The sequence below is a fragment of the Camelus ferus genome, chromosome 2 (genome assembly GCF_009834535.1).
Source record: "Camelus ferus isolate YT-003-E chromosome 2, BCGSAC_Cfer_1.0, whole genome shotgun sequence".
Lineage (NCBI taxonomy): Eukaryota > Metazoa > Chordata > Mammalia > Artiodactyla > Camelidae > Camelus > Camelus ferus.
Window position 1 is genome coordinate 45,071,725 of NC_045697.1, and position 23,285 is coordinate 45,095,009.

Consider the following 23,285-nt stretch of genomic DNA (forward strand, 5'->3'; position numbering starts at 1 on the left):
GGGTTGGGCTTCTGTGGGTGGTAAATTGTGAGATGTAAATATATAGGAGAAATTAATGGAAGATTAGGAGTTATTTAGTAAGGTTTGTTGTGTAAACTCAAGTTGGTGCCTTCCGTAGATGAGTTATCTCCGGTGATTAAAAGTCATCTTCCCGATATGGGAAAGAAAGACACCTTTACAAATGTATGTTACCTTTGCAAAGGGAAATTTATCTGCTGCTTTTAGACAGAAAGGGAGAGGACAGAGAGCTTTTCCCATATCTGCTATCTCTCAGTTGCCTTTGGCTCAAGATAGTCCTTATGCCGAAGTGGCATATTTTGGGGTGGCACATTCTGATCCTCTTCAACATCTTCGTGTGAAATCCAACCACCATACCGCCTCTGTCGAACATATTTGTTATTTAAACTGTCTTATGGAACGAAAGACTTTGCCTCTAGAAGAGAAATTACAGGTATTTGCCTAGACTGCTGCTGTTCCAAACCTGAACTCACACCCACAGTCCCACCAGGGAGTGTAGAGCCAAACAGTTAGGAGTGTGGGCTCACTGGAGCCAGCCTGCCTGGGTTCAAATCCCAGCCCTGCCGTTCACGGGCTCTGGGGCTTTGAGCAAGTCATCTGTAAAGAGGGCTCCATAATAGTACCAGCCTCATGGGACTGTCATCAGAATGAAATAATTTAATATAAATTCACAAGAACAAGAATTTTTTTAACCTAGTTTGTTCACTGTGTATCCAAGTACTCAACAGAGTATGCAAATAAATTGAATGAATGAATAAATGAAAAACTATACACATAGTAGACTTAGAGGAAACACACGCTCAATTAATTTGTGTATGTCAAGAAATGGGAGCCGGGGGGTGTTACATGTTAGGAAGAGAAACAAAACTCTGGTGAGTACATCGAGGACAGTTTCCAGGCAAACCCTAACAGAAGGACCAGTCTACCTGGGGTACCAGCCACCTTCCTGTCCTTTGCTAGTGGTGCACCTCCGGACCACAGGAAAACCAAAGACTAGGATGAAACACAGTCATTGTCAGCACAAGTCAAAAACAGACAAAAGTTCTTTCAATAGGGCTTTTCTCTCCAAGATCTAGATATATGTGGGCAGAACTGGAGTTTTTGCAGTTTTTGAAAGGAAATGAATCTATTCTCCCAAAAATTCCTGGTCATTTTGCCTTGGCGGCAAGTCCTGCCGAGACAGCTTTCTGCAGAGTGTGAACTCCTGGCTGAACAGGAAGCCTCCTTCCCGGGCTGTCAGCGCTGCTGACGTTTTGCAGGCGTAGCAAGGGGAGCGACCCAAGCTTCTGGAGACTGATGTTCTGGACTTCATGCTCAGTAAGGTCAGCACTTCCCCTCTGCTGACTTCAGTTCCTAGTAAGAGGAGTATCCTTTGGCCCGAAGATTAAAACAACAAGCAAACAAAACACTCCCTGAACATCACAGAATGTGTTGGCAACAGCTCCATTTCACTGCCTTGTCCCTGCCTCTGTCCCCTCCGGCCTCACCTATTTTGACTCTGTTTGTATTGGTTCTGAATAGACCACCACTTTGTCTGTGGGGACGGAAAGAAGCCATTTCAAAGGCTGAGGTCAGAAGTCAGTGAACCCCAGAGGAGTCTTTTGACTAAATTTCATTTCAATCCAATAGTTCTGAGTTTACTCAATGTTTTCCTAGACCTGATTTCGATAACAGTAACAACAGTATAGAAATGGTAGAGAGTGACTTTTGGGTGTACTTGTCAGAGAGCAGAAGGAAGTGCAGTGCAGTATGACTATTCTGGGTTCAGTGGTATTTCGCTTTGTGCACCTGAGGTCTCCCTCCCCACAGGGCAGAGGAAGCAGGGAGGTGTCTGTCTGGGCAGGGACACCAGGACTTCCCTGGGGTGAGTGGGGCTGCTCCCAAAGGATACTCTTGCTCTCTTTTCTCCCCATAGTTTGGCTTCTGGGCTCATCACACTTTGTGTAAAATACTCTAATGAATTCATTTGGCAACCAGCTCTGTGATCCATCCACCTGGAGGGGAAAAATTATGCCAAAAAAGTAAGAAAGGCAAGCTTTAATTATAGGGGTCAATGGAAGGCAGCACTGGGGGTGGATAATTGAAACCTGTGGTTAATCTGCCCTGAATCCAAACTCTCTTCCACTGCCAAGAAACTTTCTGTTGAGTAAAACACTGCAAGCTGGACCCGGATGCAATTTCTATCACCCAAATTATGGAGCCCCAAGCTGAACCAAGGACCAATGTTTCCTCATTATGGGAAGAGGGGCAGAGGGGAGGAAAGGTGGTTTGGTAACACCATTCAGAAAACAGAGGATTCCAATGTGAGCTCATAATAGAAAAAAAAAAAAAAAAGAATATTTTGGAGCCAACTCCAGTCTTACCAGTAAATGATAAGTCTTTTCATGAGTCGTTATGATTAGAGGGTAGGAATAAAGGAGGGAAACTTCTTGGGGCAGAGAGGGAGAAGCCAGAGAACTCACTCTGGCAGCAAGCAAGCCTGGAATGTGTGATTATTCACCCTCCGAACCAAGAAGGGTTTCCTGTTTTATTTTACATAATTGGAGTCAGCGCCTTTTGAATGGAGCATATGAATTTATGTAAATAAGAATGCAAATGTTAAAAATATGTGTCTTGGGATTTCCTGGGGATGACCCGGCAGCTTTGTCTTCCTTGCCTTTGCAGCAGCTAAATATTGTGTTGTGAACACTCAGGATGAACTTACTTCCCCAAATCCCACAATGTTATAACTAGAGGACTTTCTTTGTAATTCATAGGAGATACTCAGGAGAATGAATTAAGACAGACTACTTTAATGTATTTGACAGTAAACATGTTACCCCCAAGAGGTTGCACAGGCTAACAGTAAGTGCAAGGAGGATTGGAGAATTTCAATTAATTAATGGCAATTCAAAGTGGACTATTGAAAGGGGATTAGAGAATAATGATGGAAACAAAAGCAGGGACTTAGGGAGATAGGTAACATTAGAAGATGACATAAAATTCAACTTCCATGTTCTCCCACAAAATTCTCACTGGTGCTACGGACAAGACAAGAAAGTGGGCTGAAAGAAGTGTTAGTTCAACTCAGCAAAGCATTGTGCAGATCATACCAAGTCAAAACAACCCAGGAAAGTGCTGTGACCTCTGACAACTGCATAGAACACACAAGCAGACAGAGCTGTTTTGGGTTAAGGGTTGTCCATGACCATGGCTATGCCAACATGTCTTTCTCAGAAGAATTCAGATGACAGGTAAACTTGTCCTCAGTCTAAAGAAATGTAAATTTAATTCATTATTTGATTTGACTAGGAGGAAATGGAGAGAGAAACCACCTTGAAGGATAGCAGTGTTCTTGAATGGAAGGGTGGCTAAGAAAGTAATTAAGGCTCCCTGGGCCTTCTGTACTTCTGGGTGAGTAAACGGGAAACTGGAGGAGTTAGGTGGAAGTAACTGGATAAACAACAGATAAAAAGAAAGGAACTGGTGAACTCAGGATCAGAAAAATATAAAGCTGCTTTATTTTAAAGTTGGGAGGCATCTGTGGGAAGAAAAGAAATAGAGGTGTCCCTTTTTGCAGATTAATCTTTAGCTCCTTTAGAACTGGAGAATTTTTCTTACCAAAGGAAAATTTAGCTTAGCCAACAAGGGCCATTTTAAGAATAGTCTTCTAAGTCATGGCCCATTGAGAATCTTTGAACTTTACATCATTCTATCATGGCTGCATCTGGATAGACAGCACATATTTTATGAGAACTACCTTGGGACCTAATACTTAATATTTAAGGCTCTATGTAACCAAGGAAGATGGAGAAACCAACCCACAGACTAGTCTGTGGCCTACTGCTGCTTCCAAAAAAATACCCAAAGTCAGAAATAGAATAATCAGAAGATAATAAAAATTTTGAGCAAAGCAAGCCACTATAATTGCTACAACTATAGATAAACATAATTTTAATTTTGGGGGTCGGGGTTGAGTGTCCCTGATTTGACTGGATCTCTTTCTCTATACATTTAGCTTCTGAACACTGAGGCGAATGCATTAAGCCAAGTATTTTTCTTCTAGGGCTTTTTGTGACAAGGTGAAAGAAGTTAAGGAATCAGTTTTCTTCTTCTTCTAAGATAGTGGTGGTTTTAGTTGGGCTTATGTCCACCCAGCTAAAGAGCACATTTTTAGCCTCCCTTGCAGCTAAATGTAGCCATATGATGAGATTATGGCCAATGGGATGTGAATGGAAGTGATGGATGCAATTTCTGAGTCATGCTCTTCATAGGAAAGGCATGCCCTTCTCACTGGCTGGAATACAAATGTGGCAGAAGCTGAAATAGCCACCTCAGACCAAGAGAGCATGGCAGAGAAACAACATAGAACTGTTGGTGGCTTGAGTTTAGACTGCCATTGCTTAAGACAGAAATCAACTTGCATCTTGTCTACATCACTGCTAATTTGGCCATTGGTACAGTAGCTGCAATGGTATCCAGTGCACAATTACAAGAGGGGACAGAGTAGTCTGCATGCCCTTTGGTAAGTCACTTGGCATACAGTGTAGGTAGAAGGCAGAGCCTGGTACAGTAAGTATCAGTTAAATGGATGAAAATGCTGGGTTGCTGACACTTGTCTCCCAAATCAAGCCTGGATGAGGAAGAAGAGATAAAGAGGCTACCTTCTATCTCTGAGGATAAGGTGATGAACAGAACTCTGCCTAGCAGAGAACCCCATCTTGAATTCTAACATAGTAAACACAGATATCTATCATATCCTGAATTTTCGAGAAATTCTCCTTAGAACTGAGGCAAACAAATTCCTACTGAAAATATTCAAACTCAAACACCCATTATCTGGTCAAATAACATTTCTATTGACATTTATTGTATGTAAGTGCTGTCATCAGTTTGGAAAATTTATAACTATCCTTTGGTATTTGGCATAATATTCTATTCTCTCATCATCTGGAGTGGGTTTGGATTCCCTGGGACTCTGGGGAATCATCTTGGACTTCGGCTTTTGCTATAACTCTGTTACACAGGGTTTTATGGGAACAGTAAGTTGTTACCTCATACCCCATTCTAGATCCACTCTCCTTTTATTAACATAAAATAACACTTATGATTTTGGCTTAATAAATTAACCCTCTGAAACATCGACTGTTACTGCTACCACATGTTATTAGAGTCCATGTCATTTTTTCCCACCATCTCTTTCCTCAGAATGGCAGACAAAATAACATGCACATAGTAGGCAGGTAGTGCTTGTGCACTGACAGTTAAATGAATATGGAAGTTTAGTTTCATCTTACCCTTGTTCACAATGGTTGTTGAATAGTGTTCTATGCGAGTGACCTACTATATCTACTAAAGACAAAAAAATTTTAATCAATACCATTAGCACTGTCCTATAAATGTTAAAGTAACCAGAGGTGAAAGTACATTTCCCTTATATTTGGTTTCCTGGATTCTCACTACCACCCAAGCAAAACCTAGGCTGACGTTTACTACAATAGGTCCATTGGTAAGAGTTCAACTGGATGAAAAATGCAGCCTGATTCAAAAGTACAAGAAGTCTTTCCATCCCAACATCCCTAACAGGCAAGATGACTGTATAAATGGCTTTATAAACTCCAAAGAGTTGGAATAAGATTAAACAAATATACTTATGCCAATGGCAGTTCAATTTATGTCCTCCTGTATGCATAGAAACCTATTCAATTCTGGCTCCCAAAACCTACTGGAAATAAGTGAAATGTGAACAATTAATATCTATAGAACATATTTTATTAGGCTTATAAAATTCATTAATTCAGAAACAGGTAGATGCCTATACACTAAGAAAATAGGAAACAGCAAACTTAAACAAAAATCATTCTTGTTCTGTGATCTTGCTTTACAGCTTATCTATAAAAGCTGAGATATATAACACAACATACATGGCCCAACTGCCCAAACATATCATGATGTACTTTTTTTTGGATATATTAATCAATTTATTTGTCAATGACCAGCAAACCAGGAAACAGAAACCATCTTAGGGACAGGATGAGCTCTTCTTTGAACAGCACTCAACCTTTCACCTCCTCACCTCCCATTCAGTCCCTAGCCTTCTGGAGTCTGGCTTTGGTCCCTAATACTCTAGCAAAAGTCTTTTTATGGTCACCACTTACATCCTAATTGCCAAATTAGAAGTGCACATTTTATTGCTTACCTTACTAAAACTTACTGCGCTTTTAAATTTGTATCATGATGCACTTGATGGTAAAGTATGAGATAAATGTTTTGTTAACAGTGCATGCACGCACGCGGGCACACACGCACAGACACACACACACACAATCACCAGACCCTTGCTACTGGGGACTGTGCCATTATCAAAGGTCTTGGAGTCATATTTGTATTCTACAGAACTACTATTTATTTTTTCCTTGTCTTGATGTGCTGACATTTTCCCATTAACACTGCCTCAGTTTCACTCCCAGAAGCCAGTTGAAAAATGTCATGTGGAACTTTTGATGGAAAAATGCTAAATAAAAATACTTCCTGGTCTGTTATTGACCCTAAAAGAAACTTTAATTTGTCCACTTGGGCGTAGGGAGAAAGATGACCTGAGACTGGCGTAGTATACATGTACTCTCTTCACATAGATCAGAGAAACGTAGTATCACTAAATTCTGAGAATTAGCTCTATAGAATTATCAGCAGCATTAATACAGAATTTATGCAGTTTTGCTATAGTCCCAATACTGTGGGTAACCTTGAGAAAGCCAAAGGAAGATTCTCTTGGAAATCTTACATTCTAAGCATTCTATGCCAGCCACTTATTTCCTTGAAGAAATAAACAGAAATTGAATGCCTTCCATGTGTGAGGCAGTGTGCTATAAACAGTAATTCAGGGCAATTTGGTATAAATGATAACAGCAATGATAATTATTATAATGGCTACCATTGTTTGAGAACTCTGTGCCAAGCACTAACCTAAGTTCTTCATAGCCAGTCTCTCATTTAATCGTTTTTACAAAGGAAGCCTGGTAAGGATGGAGAACTTATTCAAGGTCACAGGCTGGTAAATGGCAGAGCTGGCATCCAGAACTGGGCATGCCTGACTCTAGAACCTATTCCTTAACCACCTGCTGGAGAGACTTTGTGAAAAATTTATTTGGATGATCTCTTTTCTATTCCTAGTTGAAATATAATCAGTTTCCTGAGAGGACACAGGAGGATGCCAAAAAAAGTATGACCCGGCTTATAGTATGGGTCACTCTGGCTACAGTTAACCAACCTTTAGCTTTTCATTTTCCAAAAGGCCCCTTTATAAATAGCAACCCTGCACAAGAGGGAAATAATGCGTGTGCAGGCAGCGTTAGGTTGCCCCTGTAAAGACAGTTGCTTTACAAAGAACTTTAAAGGGGGACTGAACTGCAAAGAGAACACCATGAGGTTACTCAGATCAGAACTGTATCCCTCAGAAGCCTTTCCATATATTCGGGTGTCCCAGTTTATCTTCTCTGGAAGGAGGAGGCTCAGTGCTCAACTCATCCATGAGGCAATGCATTTAATTTTAAGAACTTTAACAATCTCAGTGAAGAGAATTAAAGCGGTATTATTAAAGTTCAGTTTAATGCCAGAATCACTGTACAGCCAAGGGTAGAGCTGAAATCACCACTGGCCACTAAATTAGGCCTGTTAAATTTTTCGTATAGGCAGTTAGGGTGCCTGGTAAAATAATGGCATCTGTTCTCTTTGGTGAACGGAGAGCAGATTGCATAAAAGTTTATGGTCTGAAGAGTAGGGAGGTAATTAGTGGCGCGATGAACTCCCCAATTGTGTCTATGTTTTTAAAGGTCATTTCCTGGATTTTATGAGCAATGGGGAATTGCATTTGGGCCCCCAAAGAAACTTTGCTTTTACTATTATGCACATTTATTTCAGCCTACCTTACTTTCGGGTTGGCTTTTGTGTGTCTGACTTTTTGCGGGGGCTTATAATCTCCTTGTCTGGGGGTTTGGGTGGGGCAGGATCGTGCCTTACTCATTATTTTTGTGCCCGAAGCACCAAGCATAATTCTTTCCGTATCTTAGCTACTTATTAAGAAGGAGAGGAAAGTGGTAGAGAAAGGAAGTGAAAGAAATTCTCATTTTGTTTATCTGAGATCACTGTTTTCAAATTACCTGGGTTCAGGTATGCCTTTTCATTATATGCCTTCTGAAACCTCTCTAACGAACAGCTTAGTGACAGAATTCAACTTTACCTTAAAAGATGTTTGCTTACAGAATAAATCCTAAAAAGCTCTATTCATTTGCAAAAGGCAGAAACTGCAATTTTTACACTAAGGACTTTCAAAGAGAATCACAGATAAGAGACATGTGGAGATTAAAACAAAATAGAAGAAAAGAGAGAGACAGAGAGAGACAGAGAGAGAGAGAGAGAGAAGGTTTTCACTCAAGCTTTGTGGCGTGGAAGTGGTTTCCTTCCTTTACTACACCGGTGAGAGTGATCTTGCCAAGGTCAGTAGGAAAATCCTAATTGCTAAACCCAGAGTACATTTCAATCCTTCGCCAACTTGTCTCAATTGACCTCTTCTCAAAAGTTGTTCCTCTCTTGGCTTTTATGAGAGCTTACTGTTCTAATTCTCATCTGACCTTCTCAGGTCTTTTTCGCTATTTCATCTTCTTTCAGTAATACCTCCAATTCTGTGTTCCCCATTGTTCCTTCCTGGTGCACTGAAAAAAATCAGCTCTCTCTCCTTGAGCAATGTACTTTATTTTCTTGTTTCATTTGCTCAACATGCTCGAAACTAAACTGGTTAACTTCTCTTTCCCATCTTCTGATTCCACTGCTCTGCAAATGTTCTGTTCTTCTCTCAGTGAATGCTCTACCTTCTACCCAGCAATCCAAGCCAGATACCTGAGTGTCAGCCACGATTCTTCCCCCTCCCTCATCCATCCAGTCAGCCACCCAATTCAGATGGCTCTAAACACTTATGTCTCACCCTCTTCTTCCCTATCATGATCGCTGTCACTCAGGCCCCCGTCATCTCTCACCTGGCTTCGGAGGAACCCTCTAAGTGGTTTCCCTAACTTCACTCTCATCTTCTTCTTTCAATATCTCATCAATATCAGTACAGCGTTATCCTTTCAAATTGCAAATGTGATCAAGTTACTTACTTGACTAAGAGATGAGATGGCTTCCCACTGACTGCCGAGTTAGTCTGAGTCTCTCTGAATAGTAGAGTGAGGCGCGAGTGACATACTCCCCTGCCCCTGACCTCAGCTCCCATTACTCACCACCCCAAACCTGACACTCCACTCTCTACTTCATGACTCTGCCACTGTGCGTGCTGTTCCTTCTACTTCTTCCTGCCGAATCCCCTCCTCTTTTGTAAAATTCACTTCTACTTCTCATTTGCCCCTCCTACAACCTGTATTTTAACCTGAATTACAGCTGTACTTTGTGTGTTTTCTATTACAGCAGTGCTCTCACTTGGTTGAAATTGCTTGCATCTCTGCCTCCTCTTAATGATGAAGCCCTTTTCTTATCTGGTCTTCCTCAAGGTGTGGCACATTGCATGGCTCATGCCAGGACTGGATGGTCCATAAACCTCGTGGGTGCCTATGAATACCTTGTCTATTCACTTCACTGCAACCCAGAATTCAGAACTCATTCAGACCCACAATCCAGAACTCATCTCTCCACTCACACATTTTAGGATTTCCTTGGCCAGTGTACCTGACTCTAAACTTTCATTAGTGAGGAAAGTTAACACTCCTCACAGTTGATTAATACCTGTTATTATGCTGAAGCTCATCATAACAAAGGAAAGATTTTCATCAGTTGGAGACCATAAAGACAGCCCCTGACCTATGTGAATTCTGTCCTATTAACTGATAGCAATGAGATCACTGAGGGTATAGGCATATTACCCTGGTCAGGTAAATCTACCAGATCTCTTTTATTAAATAGAATTGCAGTGGGAGTTAGAAGCGCCTGCTCTGCCTTTAGAAGGTGAGGGTGATCATGGTCAGTGTTTCCAGGTGCTGTCTGTACAAAGAGGAGGAAAAATGGTTACTGGCTCCAGCTTGGACTTTGGATAGCAGGTCAGTCACGAGAGAAAGTTTGGCCTTTTGTACCTTGAAAATATCTGACCTGTTTAAAATTGGACATTCTGATAGAGAAATGCCAAGTGTGAAAAGATGAGAGCTTTGGACATACCAATTTAAGTGTCCCACAGAGAGGAGTTTGTAGCACTAAAATTTACACTCTTTTGTTTTAGTTAATAAGGTAATCATAAAAATAAAGTTCAGTGGTATACTTCTTTAAGAGGCGAAGAGATACCAAAAAAAGAAAAAATCAAGAATCCTCACACAATTTCATTTCAGCATGGACCAACTCTTACTATAGAAAAATATACGCCTATAATTATATAACCAAAAAGTGTTCGTTAAATGCAGTAGACAGACATCATTGGATCATAGTGCTAGGTATTCTGGGAGATACTAAGGAAGTTATCCTGTCTTAAGGGGTACGGAATTACTCACTCAGCATTGGAGGGTAATTTAAATGTCAGCTAGCCCAACTTCTCACCTAGTGTTAAAATCTATCCTCCCAAGTATCTGCCAAACCTCCTCTGAATATCTCCAGTTAGAGGGAGCTTTCCACCTCCTGAGGCAGTTCATGTCGTATTTAAATAGCTGTTAATATTAATGATAATAAATAAAATTTATTGAGTGCTTACTATGTGCCAGACACAGGGCTAAGCATTTTATCTTCAAAAATCCTATTTAATCTTTACTACAACCTTGGAAAGTGGTACTGTTATTATTTCCATTTTACAGGTGATAGGGAGGGGGGGAATGGGCACCTCCCCAACATCACACAGCTGGTAAGTAGAAGACCCACTTTGACTACTGGGTCTGCATTCTTCAATAGTATACACATGCAGTCTCTCTCCCTCAGCTTCTTCCCTGTGTTGACCTGAAACCTACCTTCCTATATCTTCTATTCATGGGTCCCAGTTCTTTTTTTTTTTTTTTTTTTGTATTGTGTCCTGTTTTTTAATTCTTATTTTTTATTGAAGTGTAGTCAATTTGCAATATTAGTTTCAGGTATACAGCAAAGCGATTCAGTTATACTCATTCAGTTATATTCAGTTCTATATGTATGTATTTTCAGATTCCTTTCTGTTACAGCTCATTGCAAGAAACTGAATATAGTTCCCTGTGTGGTACAGTATGTTTTTGTTATTTATCTCTTTTATATATAGTGATTAACAGATACACATGGGTCCTAATTCTTAATGAAATAACACTAAACATGTCCAGTCTCTTGCCACATGATAGCTCTTCAAATAGTTGAAGACAGTTATCTTACCCACTCTACTCTTTCAGTCTTTCTACTGGATACATAATTGCATTGCCTTCTATTTTTCCTTGTGTGAGATGGTTTCTAGGCCTTTCAGCATCATGGTCACAGTTCTCTGGACAAACCCGACTTCAGCATCTTATACTTGTAACACAGCATAAAATCATATTAGCTTTGTTGTAAGAGTGGAAACCCAAGGTTGAGTCATGTGCTTGTGCTCAACCAAAGCCCCTGAGTGTTTTGTGTGTATGTTGGTAAGCTATAGCACTGCTATCCTGTACTCACACAGTTGGGTTTTTGAACTTGAATTCAGAGCTTTCTACTTAACTCAGTTATATTTTATCTCCATAGTATAGTTTATTGTCTTAAAATGCTTAACTCTTTTAGGATCAAGATTCTGCCATCTAAAAATTTTTACCCTTTGTATTCATTGTTTGCCATGTACGAAGCCATCCCCAACTTGGTGGATTCAAATAACAATTTGGCTTCTAATTCTGCATGTCTGAACTTAGACTGGGCTCAGCTCAGTGGTTCTTTTGGATTTGACTGGGCTGATTCATTCATCTGTGATCAGCTGCTGGATCAGCTGGGGGCTGGTGGGTCTAGAAGAACCTCAGCTGGGATGGGTAGTCTCTGCTCTACATGGTTTCTCATCCTCCAACAGGCTAGACTTGTCCACATGTCAGAAGAGGGGTCCCAAGAAAGCAAATGAAACCAAGAGAGTTCCCATGTGTCCTAAGGTCAGGACAGAGATGCCATCATTCTCCCTGTGTTCTATTGGCCAAAACAATTCCAAGGTCAGAACCTTCAAAGGCTGGAGAAATAGACACCATCTCTTGATGAGAGGAGCTTCAAAGTCACTTTACAAAGAGTCTAGATAGGAAAGGAGAACATGACAATTGTGTCCATTTTTAAAAATCGACCACACTCTTAGGGTCATGCCATTTGTGGATTTAATAAGCCCATCATCAAAATGATCCTTTAAAATTCAGAAGAGTTGTATTTTAATAAGATCTAAAAATAAAGTCCTATGTAAACACACTATTTTCGCTCGTACAATCTAGTTAGGCAACCAAAATAAATACACTGTAAACAGTAAAAAAAAAAAAAAAAAGTACATGCTAAACTATACCATTCTGTTTGTACAGAGACATATTTAAGGATAAATCTACAAGGGCCACGAGGAGCATGCTTGTAGATAAGTTTAAACTTGATATGTATATATTTTTAAAAGGCTAGAATCTATACTGGTAGAGAGAAATTATAAAAGTGTTCATATTGGGGATTAGCAGAAGCACAGCAGGCTCAGAGAACAGACTGGTGTGAGAATATTGAAGACTTACTCTGCAGAATGGGAGCCAGGAGAAGGGCGATTAGGTGATGGGGGATCTGCAATGCAAGAACTTGAAACTAGGAATTTGAGTTTGATTTTGTAAGCAGTTGGACACTATGGATGGTTCTTGAACAAAAACTAAAGTGATTACAATTTCTGCACAATTAGCCTAGCATTAGTTTGAATGACACATTTTTGTAGTCAGGGAAACACTGAGAAAAACCTTATAGCTTTTTTATTCCTGATTAAAATCAAGTACCTAATACCATTTTTCCTATGATGGTAAAAAAAATATGACCTAAATAATTATCCTGCCAATAAGTTTCATTTCTGCCAGTTTAAGGAGAAGACAGAAAGAGGTGAATCCGTTCTTTCACTTTAAGTAAAGAGGAAGTATAATTTTGCATCTGCTTCAATCTGAGTCATCCTATCACGTGTGGAGATTTTTCAAGGTTATTTCCCCCAATGGCAAAATGATAATTTTTAGAAATTAAATGCTGATGTTTTGAAAATTCAAAAACTTAGTGATTGAAGAAAACTCTGAGTACTCACATATGCCTTAGCTTCCTTTCTGGTGTAGACGCGCTACTTACCATAAGAGAATGTAACAGTGCTCCAACGTTCTCAGATATTCTTAGTCTGAGTCCTACTATAGGGTCTCTGCAAATAATGAAATCTGTCTCTCATCAGTGTTCCAATGGCAGAACAACCAGAGTGTTGGAAAAATTATTGAATGTTCGGAAGACAGTATGAGACCCCCTTAGGAAAAGCATGATAGCCAGTCAGAAATTCCACTGCTAGGTACATAGTGTAATAAAGGCCATCTTGACTACTTGTCTGAAGACCTTTCTGGAATACATCCTTTCTAGAAGAAATCAATTTAAATCCTCATTTCCCTTGCACACTGAAGTGAATTCCAGATTGATCCAAGACTTGAATATTTAAATACACACACAATAATGTCCTGGGAAAATAGTTAATGATCTGATATTGTAATAGATTCTCTTTAAGCTTAAAAGTATTGGAACCCTAGTGCACTAATGGATCTAGGAAACAAATGTCAATGACCATTAAAAATGTTAGCTCAAATGCTGATTAGGAATTTTATAAAGGATAGATCAGGCTGACAATCTTTGCAACCAGTAGTTAATTTTAACATCGCTAAACGTGGGATAGTATTCACATATTATATGTCCCATGACATGATGCCAAGGCAGGTTCACAGCACCTCCCATGAAGTATTCTGCCCTCCAAACTTACACCTGAAGTTTATCAAATCTGTAGATCCAACTATCACTTGGTAGACAATTCAAGGGACAAAGAAACGTGGTAAATGACATCACAAGAATACAGTCATCCAAATCCAGAAAATGGGATATTTCTTTGGACAGATGATGACCCAGTTTCTTCAGCAAATACATGGCATGGAACCTAAAAGGGAGGGGAAACCTCAGTGACATATCAGCCAAGTACAGCACATGGACTTATTTGAATTTGGACTCAAAAGTCCAATTCTGAAGTGACATTTTTTTTAATTAGAGAAAATTGAGCCTGACTGGATATTAGATATTAAGAAATTATTATCAGTGTTGAGTGTGTTGGTTGTCATTTGAAAAGTTCTTATCAGCTAGAGGTATATATTCTGAAGTACTTACATGTGACATGATATTATGTCTGAGGTTTACTTTAAAACACTTCAGCAAAAGAACAATGAGGGGAAGGGAGCTGATAGATAAAACAAGAATTGCAGAATGTTGACAGTTATTGTGCTGAGTAATGAATACCTTGGGTTCATTTTAATATTCACTTTACTTTTGTTTATGTTTGGAAATGTCTGTTTAGATTACTTGATAGTTGTTGGAAAAATCATGAAGGCAAAGGTTAATATAATCTACTATATAAACAAATTTAAGTATTTCTATGCCTTAAACAACAGACTGGGGAAAATATTTCTTACAAATATGGCAGACAAAGAGTTAACATTCATTTTAATACATTTATATGTGTGTGTTTGTGTGTGTATACACACACATATACACACACGTACTGATAGGGCAAATACTAAGAACCCAACAGCTAAAGGATATAAACATAGAAATCAGAAGGGGAAATGCAAATTGCTTAAAATATCCCTTTGGAAATAATCATAAAAAAAGCAAGTTGAAAATTTTTGAACCGCTAAAATGAGCAATTCTCTAGAACATATATGCCTTTTATGTCCTGGAAAACAATCATTTCCTATGATCAATAGAGAAATTTTTTAAAATAGTAGCAGCCTTTTTATTAAATGCCAAAAAAGTGTCATGTGTTGTACAGTAAGAACTATTTTTGGAAAGTCTTTCTAACACTTCTCCAGTGCTGATAAAATCCTGGCCAAGAATCCCTGCTGGGCCTGAAGAAGGAGTGCTTGGAAAAAATGAACTGAGAGGGAGGGTTGAACAAGGGTGCTTCTAGGGGTGTTGACAATGTTGTTAATTTGGTTGATGGCCATATGGGTGTTCCTTTATAACTATTTCTTAATAGTGATTTCTTATTTGTACATACAAATTTCATTCCCTTTAAAATAAATGCATTATATTTTGTAATAACTTCTTTTAAGTAAATTCCAAAAAGTATAGTCACCCACATGCCTTGAGTTGCCTTATGTGCTGGATGTCCTGAAATCACTCTGATTGAGCAGAAGAGCATGACTGCCTTGGAATGGAGTGGGTGTGAGGTTCTATAATGGTAGAAGCTGTTTCCCAAGAGGAACTCAACTCATGTTTGGCTGTAGGGGTTCCCCAGAGGCATTGTTGGCTGTTGGATGAGTGTTCAGCTCTGGAACTACCCTAAAATTAGAATACTGCAGGAAAACCCAAGAATCCCCTGAGACTGTTTTTTCTTTTTAAAATCCCAACCATATGGGATGTGTTTAATGACCAGAAGTGATCTGTGTATATTATACATAACGATACTGGCATCAGGACTTTCTAAGAATGGGCAGACTCTAAGATGGTTTTCTAATTGTGAAGATGGATTTATTGTTAATTATTTTAATCCTCTTACCTAGTTCTTCCAGGTGACTAACATGTGTTTGCAAGATGGAGGGCAAGGGTAAAGGAGTGGATGATTTGGTTAAGCTATGATCTTAAAATTAACCAGGTTGGTTCTCCAACGTTTGCTTTCAGCTTTAAGATGCTGTGCACGATTTGTAATTGATGTATCCAGGCTTGTGTGGTAAGCAATTGTATCTGGTCAATATCAAATCCTATTATTAGCATCAGGTACCCAACAATGATTTCCCATGGTCATGCAAGGAAAAAAAAAAGATGAATGATAAAACAACCCCAAATTATCAAAGAAAGTTGTGACTGTTTGTTGATAAAACTGTGGAGGTAATTTGTTAGAAAGTGATTTTTTTAAAAAAACCTCTTGTGTCAGACAAATGGGAAAATATAAATACAATAATAATTCACCTTTAATGGCTTCTAATAATTCATTGCCTTCTTAATCATTTAGAACAAGGAACTAAGACTTTTCCTGAAACCATACAACTTAGTTATACACTATAATTTTCTCTCCCCAGTTCTCTCCAACTTTGTCAAGTTACCTGGGACCTGAATATTATACTCTATCCTCAAGAAAGTCTCTCCCAGGGACAAGAGATTTCGTCTAAGTTTCATCCGTTAGTTTGAAATATCAATTAATGACAAATAGTAATTGTATTTGACTTGATTATTTACAATAGAATTTGGATATCTTTTCTTGGTTCTTAAGAAAAAAAACTCTTCTTCTGATTATGGAAGTAATATTCCCTTGTTCTTCCTCATTATGGGTAATTTGGAAATTCAGGGAAGGTTAGAAGGAAACAAAAATTCCCTCAATCCAAAGATAACCACAGGTAACATTTTGGTGTATTTTCTTCCTACTTATGCATACATTTGTGTTATATAACCGAGATTATTCAACATACACAGTATTCAGTCAGCTTTAACTTTACATTATTGCATGAGCATTTATAACATCATTACATAGATTTTTATTTTTTATTTAACATTTTTTATTGATTTATAATCATTTTACAATGTTGTGTCAAATTCCACTGTAGAGCACAATTTTTCAGTTATACATGAACATATATATATTCATTGTCACATTTTCTTCTGTGAGCTACCATAAGATCTTGTATATATTTCCCTGTGCTATATAGTATAATCTTGTTTATTCTACATTTTGAAATCCCAGTCTATCCCTTCCCACCCCCCACTCCCTTGGCAACCACAAGTTTGTATTCTATGTCTTTGAGTCTGTTTCTGTTTTGTATTTGTGTTTTGTTTGTTTGTTTGTTTGTTTTTTAGAGTCCACATGTGAGCAATCTCATATGGTATTTTTCTTTCTCTTTCTGGCTTACTTCACTTAGAATGACATTCTCCAGGAGCATCCATGTTGCTGCAAATGGCATTATGTTGTCGGTTTTTATGGCTGAATAAGTATTCCATTGTGTAAATATACCACATCTTCTTTATCCAGTCATCTGTTGATGGACACTTAGGCTGTTTCCATGTCTTAGCTATTGTAAATAGTGCTGCTATGAACATTGGGGTGCGTGTGTCATTTTGAAGTTATTACATAGATTTTTAAATCTTTATTTTAATAAATAATATTTGAGTGTATCATTAGAGCTTAAATTATTTTTACCAACAAGCCAACTCTGATCATTCTGGTTGTTTCTAGCTTTTGTCATTATAACTAATGCTAAAATAAATAATGAACATACTTATACATAGATCTGTGTATGTTTCTCTGTTATTTCTTCATAATTATTCCTAGAAATGGCAAAAGTTAGAAACTTTTAAAATTACACAATATGTACTACATAGTTGCATTTCAAACATATTGTTCAGTCTATATTTCTACCAGCATTATGTAAGAATGTCAGTCTCACCATACCTGTATCAGCATTGACTATTATAATTTTTAATCTTTGCTAAGTTGAATCATGGTATGTTTTCATTTGCTAATTGTTTACTAGTGGGGTTGATTTTTTTTCCTGTATCTGTGTGTTTTTTATATTTCTGCTTCTATATAGTGGATGTTCTCTTGGAGTTTTTAGTATTTTTATACTGACTTCTTTTATATGTGTAACTAGATAAAAGGAAGCTGTGTTAAACCACGAAATGTTTGTCATCCTTCCACCTTTCCCCTCCTCTCTTTTCCAGTCCCTTTTTCTCTACTCATAAGAAGGAGTGTTGAACCTTTAGCTCTGCTAATTGGAGTGAGGTGTGGTTGGGAGAACACAGGCTAAACTTATGTACATAAGAAAAGGCATGGAAATATATTTTTTAAATGTGGAGACATGGAGATAACTGATTGGGGGGAAAAGTTATGAAAATAGCAAGAATTTAGAGACATTTGGCAAGAGAGAGAAAAGAAAAAAAATCCAGAATGGGGCTACAGTTTTGGAAAAGGATGATGAGGAAGATGAGACTCTACTCTGATTGATGAGGCTTTGATGAGAAGGCTAAGGCAAAGAGGGTCTTTAGTCTATTTCCCTGTGTTTTATGCAGTGAAATCTTATGTTTGCTGCTACCCCTGCCCCTCAAAGCCAAATAAAACCATCTTCAATAGAGTATATACATTACTCTTCAAGGTCGTGGAATTAGACTTGTGTTTCTTTTGGATGTGTCACTGGGCTAGAAAGGGCCTTAAGAGAGGATAAGATAGCCCAGGTTTGCTATTAAGGTTAAACTCACATAATAAATATAAGTAATCTTATCATATTCTTAAACAAATATTTTCCCCTACTGGCTGTTTAATTTTATTTGTGAGAATTTGCACAGACATTCTAGAAGATAGAAATAGCAACTTAAAAAATGAGGCTGAAAAACAGACCTCTCCTATCTGGGAAAGATACTGAACTTCTTAAAAAAAATTAATTCTAATGTTTTATTAGTTGATTCTCCTGGGGCTTTCTAAGCAGATTTATACTATCTGTAACTAGAAATAAAATATCAGAAAGGAGTTAAAATCTAATTTTGCTTCTTATATTTTGATTGGAAGATTTTCCAGGAATATTTTTACATAATGTTGTAAAACAATAGCACAGCTCAGTCTGAAACACCAGAGGCATTCCTGTTTAATTCAGAAACAAGACAAGAATATCCATTAACCACATTACTAACATTATTTAATCTTCTCATCAACTTAGTATAGAAGGCATTATTGATACAGGATACATTTAACCTTGATGAAATATACAGTACATCAATATTGCCATGCTATAGATGAGGAAACTAAAATGCAGAATGGTGAGGAACTTGCCCAGGGTCACGTAGATAGGATTTGAACCCAAGTCTGTGATACGTCAGTCTGTCCTGTTCACTAGACCTTTTTGCTTACTTGACCTTCCAGCAAAAGGAAATCACTTTGCTTGTAAATTGCTTAAAATTTAATAACACACTTTTATACACTTCATCTCACACTTTCTCTGAACTAAACTTTAAATGGGCCCATGATCATTTCTAAATAATACTAAATAAACACAGAAACTCTGTCTCTTACTTCGTAGTTGATTTGGCTACATCAACCATTCCCTGAAAAAAGATAAGGCAGATCACCCAAAGAAAGGCTACTTCGTATCCAGAGATGCCCCTGCTGCTCTAATTACACCTGTGGGTTTTCTCTTTCACATGTATTTGAAAATACTGAATTGGTGTAATTTTGTGACAACATTGGTGTGAGTTTAGGGGTTTGGAAAAAAACCCATCGAGATAGAATATCCTATTATGCTGGGAAGGAGAGCTACAGGAGAAATTTCAAGTTACTGTGTTGATAAAATTTGTAGTAAGGGAAGGTGATAAACTTTTTTCCCAAACAAGTTCCAAACCCACAAAGAGCAGCACTTGATACTGTATCTTGAAACAGAGAGTGGAGCACAGATTCCTCATACGAGATTTTACCAAGCATTGGTGCCAGTCTATGAACTGGTAACTGTTTCTGTTCTTCTTACAAAGGACAATCATGACATTTTATATTCTTTCAGTCTTTCCATTAGAAAGAGAATGCAGATTTAGGGTTTAGGTGCACGTGTTGATTCTGTGTGCCTAACCTGCTCATCTGGCCTTTATCCCAGATTTTCCTGTCCTGTGACTAAGTTCAGGTTAGGGTGGAGCTCTCCCTGCCTTATTATGAGCTCCAATGGCATGGGGAAGCTGGAAAAATACCCACTGAGCCCTCATAAAAACGTCTGTAATCAGTTCAGTTAGGAAAACAGTACTCAAGGGATTGTTGAAGGCAGGCTAGACTTCTCCACACTAAATTCTACTCTCTGAACTGGTGTGTGTGTGGTAGTGTGTGTGCTGCTACATCTGGTAGGTAAAAAAGATTCATGAAAGAACATTGGAGATCTTCCTGAATCATTTGGGCAACCACAGGTCTTAGATTTCTTAATACTCAAGGAATAATTTTAATAGCATTAAAAGTAGTCAACTTCATTGTCATTCAGGTTTCTTATACAGTGTATTCATACTGTATGAATGAATGATTATTATTATGAATGAAATATTACTTAGCCATTAAAAACTGTGTATTTAAAGCATATGTAGTAACTTGGGGAAATATTTCAAATAGTCAATTAAAAAATGTCAATTCAAATTTAAATTGTTTTGAGTCAGGTTTCCATTTGTGACACTGGCCCAGCTCAGATTAAAGGGGCTTTGAGTGTGTTCCAGAAGTCTCGTGAGGATACAAAGCCTAGGAGTCAGTTCAGAGAGCTCTCTTGGAAGTTGTATCTGGAAAATCACGGAGCATAAGGCTTCTTTTTCAGGCTACTAGGTTTTCCCTGGTTTGCCATCTCCCTGCACGCCTGTGCCCTACTTCTCTCCCACGCCAACCCCCTCTCCTTAAACATAGCTTTTTCGTTGTCTCATAATGTCAGCTTGCACATAGTTCAAAATATTTTTGTTAGCTTCTTTAATGTCTCATGTGTGTTCATCTCATCTTCATTACTCACTGGCTTCACCTCTCAGCCTCCCAATTCCAAATTCCTACACTGACTGGCTCAGCTTGGCTTTCTGAGCCAGACCGCAACTCAAGAGTCTTGAGTCAGTCTAAGAATGGGCCACCCTTGAGTCTGGTGACCAGACAGATCAGCTCCCTTTATGCTTAAGGCATAAGAGTCCCAGGTGAGACGCATCATACGTGTACCTAGTATTCAAATGCTATGTAGAAATACGTATGGTTAGAAAGTAGAATTAGGGGAATAAACCAAAATATTAACAGCAGTTATCTCTGGGCAGTGATATTACAGAGATCTCTTTTTCTTCATTTTGTTTAACTTTTCTTCAGTGAACACAAATCATTTTATAATTACAAACCTAAAAAACTTCAAAATACTAAAAATTTTTTTGAAACAATGACCTTAGAGAAAAAAGATTTCAAGAGAATTGAATTCAACACCATTTCAATCAACAGGCCCCTGTAACTAAGTGACTTACCCGGAGTCACAGAGCAAGGGAGTGGCTAAGCTCTGAGTTCCCTGATTTATTCCTGAATGACCTCAGCCACACACGGTACTGCCTCGTCTGAACCAAACAAGATTAATGCCCCTGATTGCAAGTCAGAGCCTGTGGGTAGCGGATCTCTGAGTGTGAGATCTAACTGTAAAGCTTGCTCCCAATCTTTAGGACTTGAGCAAATTTGTTAAAATAATACCCGGTTGACTTGAAACAGAACCACACCCCCCAGGTTTCATTAAACCATCACTTTGCTATGGGCTATATTTTGCTAAGGACTTCTACTTACACACTCCAAATTTTCAGCTCTGCTTTTTGTTAAAATAATATCAGCAGTAGAGAAGCAAAGGAGGAATTAGGGAATTTCCAGACGCGAAGTACACTCTCCCTCCATGCTGGTGTCTGTCTCTCTACTCTGGTGGTTTTGGCTTCCTTCCCCTAGTGTATTTCTTCTTGATGCATTAGCATGATCTCTTAAGAAGAGAATAAAGTCTTTTGGGGTGAGAGTGAAGTAGAGGCTGGGAGGGACATAAAATCAGATCTAAGCCAAAAAAAGAAAAGGAAAGAAAAGTTAGACGTCTCTTAAGGTTTCATTCAAAAACAGAACTTCAAGCTGAAATAAAATACCATGCCTGGCAGGAAAAGGTTCCCACACAGTTTGAAATTGGCTCCTGCTTAACCTAAAGGAAACAAGAGTCCTAAGGGATTTAGTCAGTTCTGGGCATCAAAATGCTCAGAGATAATCCCAGCTCTAAAGCACTTCCAGTGGGCTTTGCAGTGTGTGAATTCCCCCTGCAGTGAGCCTCAGAGAAGCTCAAGATATGACTCAGGTAGAAGCCCCTGGACCATTTAGTGTTTATTTCTCTGTTGGCTGAGAAGAGGATGAGCTAATTTGACAAATGTCAAATGAATGATGGACTCAAGATTCAAAAAATCTCAATAGTCTATAATGGTAGCTTGAAAAATTATTCTGCCAAAAATGAAATGAAAAACATTAATGTATAAATAAAAAATTCTAAACTCAGAAACAAAAATGAACCATACAAATAAAAGCTAGGCCAATGTTGCCTAATAGAAGTTGACATGAAAGCATCTTTGTGGTGTTGGTTTCAAGTTTAGTGTGAGTCAAGCATGCCTAAGACAATGAATGTAGAAAAACATGTCCAAAATGATTTTTCTTTAGGTTTTAGTATTTTAGGTTAGAAAAATAGCACAAGCAGACAGGAATGTGCCCAAAGTAAACAGGAGGTCTGCAAACCAGGCCTTAAGGAATCAGGAATATTTACTTGAATAAGGATACTCAGTTTGGGGGAGGGAAGAGGAGGAATATATAATAATGATTTTCCAATCCTTGAAGGATCATCATTGAGTTAGAGATCTTTGATAAAAGACCAAAGGGTTGAAGGCAAAATTCAGTTCAAAATGAGAAAGGTCTCTATAATGATTAGAGCTACCCCCCAACTGGAATGTGCTGCCTGGGGAGGGACTGTGTTCTCTGTCATTAGAAGAGTTTAAGCCAAGGCTAAAGAATGTACTAGTTGATGGTGGGGGTTCTCCTAAGACTGTATGAATCTGTGTTTTAAAACTTAGTCATTTAAATTATTTTTTCTTTCTACATTGTCCTCTGCATTAACTTAGTGGTATCGCTGCCCTTGTTATTTCAAGGTAGACATTGAGAAAATTTGGATATTAAAATGACTTAACAGCAAAACACCAGCAGTCAAGGTTGCCCCCTGCATTCCTTAAGGAATGAGTTTGCTTACACTTGTAGGGGTGCTATGAAACCTCTACAGTATTTATATACAATTCTCTCCACTAGTATTTATTGCACATCTGCCACGTGCTAGGCAGGCACTGTGCCAGGGTCCAGGATACAAACATGAAAAAAACACAGTTCCACAGCACGCACTTATATTTGGGGTTATAATGCATATAAATGTGCAGGGTATGACATTCTTGATGCTCAAATGAACTTCTGTTTTAAATTTTCTTTCTTGATTTAATGCTTCCCCATTTTGCTAGATGTTTTGGTGTTCTTAGATAAAAGTTGTTCAGAGATACCTTGGTTACCCATCTGTAATGTAGTAACTTTCAGTTGAAACCTTTCAATGTAT

The 23,285-nt window shown here is 38.4% G+C and overlaps 1 protein-coding gene across 1 annotated transcript in view; it reads left to right on the forward strand.

The window, feature by feature from the left end:
* The window catches only part of LOC116659141, a 417,506-nt gene that overhangs the window by 353,179 nt on the left and 41,042 nt on the right, over nucleotides 1-23,285 (forward strand). The gene's annotated exons all lie outside the window — the stretch shown is intronic.